The sequence below is a fragment of the Camponotus vicinus genome, unplaced genomic scaffold (genome assembly GCF_025532165.1).
Source record: "Camponotus vicinus isolate PSW18456_S1 unplaced genomic scaffold, iyCamVici1.0 SCAF_4, whole genome shotgun sequence".
In the NCBI taxonomy this organism is placed as follows: domain Eukaryota; kingdom Metazoa; phylum Arthropoda; class Insecta; order Hymenoptera; family Formicidae; genus Camponotus; species Camponotus vicinus.
Genome location: NW_028141976.1, coordinates 11680369 through 11681489, shown reverse-complemented (window position 1 = coordinate 11681489; position 1121 = coordinate 11680369).

The window sequence follows — 1121 nt, the reverse complement described above, 5'->3', positions numbered from 1 at the left end:
AATTCGAGTTATTATGTTTTTGATACACAAAACTTATTAAAGATACTTAAAAATTCTTCCGCAAATTGCTTAGGAAAACACGCTGATATACGAGAGTCTGGAAAACGAAGATTACTTTCTCAACAAAGGAAGCAATGTATAAAGGATATATAAGAAGACGAATCACTGGTATTTTTGGATCGCATTATTTAATTACAATCATGCCAGTTTTCGCTCCCGGTAAAATTCGCCCAAAAAAAGAGAACGGAAATGCTGTCGGAGCGATGGGAACAAGAGAGACGGAAAGAAGCGAGATAGCGTTGGAAGGGGTTGAACTGCGAGAATAAAGAGAGAGAGGTAAAAACGAGAAAGCAAAAAACACAAACGAACAGAAGACCGAGGGAAGAGAAGAGCGGTTGATGATGGAGGGATAAACCGACTCGCGGGAGAAACGATCTGCGCGTGACTAGAAGAACGAAGACGGACGGAATAGCACAATTCGAAAGTTATAAAAGAACTTCTTTCTGCTACTTAAGGGAAGGACGTCGGCGAAGGTCCTGGCGAAGGAAATGGCGGGAGGGAGGGTGGAAAGCGGTAAAACGAGAAACGGCGTGGTGGTTCTCGCCAAAAAGAGAGCAAACCACTCGACGGACTTCCCGCTGGACCTGGCCACTCGGATCGGCCAAGAGCGTGTAAGGATTCTCGACCGTCGCCGGAAGGAAGAGAAAGAAAGAGAGAAAGAGCGAGAAGCCTAGAGAAAAGAGGAAACAAGACTGACGCGAGAAAAACTGAATAGTTGCTGGGAGAAAGAGAGAGAAAAAGAAAGAGAGAAGTGAATCAGTACGAGGTCATCGGGGGTGTTTGGGGACCAGTTTCTATATCATGGAACTCGCGATTGAACGACGAACCAAAGCTGCCAGATCTCCGCCGCAAGCAACATGCAACACGGCGTGGAGGGGGTAATGAGGATGTGAGCGTAAGCGTACGTGTGAGCTCGGCGCTTCGGCTAGCTTCGGATAGTAGAAGAGGACAGAATACAGTCTTCTGTCTTGTTCCTACCAACGAAAGCGACGGCCGACGCGCGACGCTACACGCTGTTCGCTCCTCGATAACTCGATATGCGCTCAATGTTTCTCTTACAG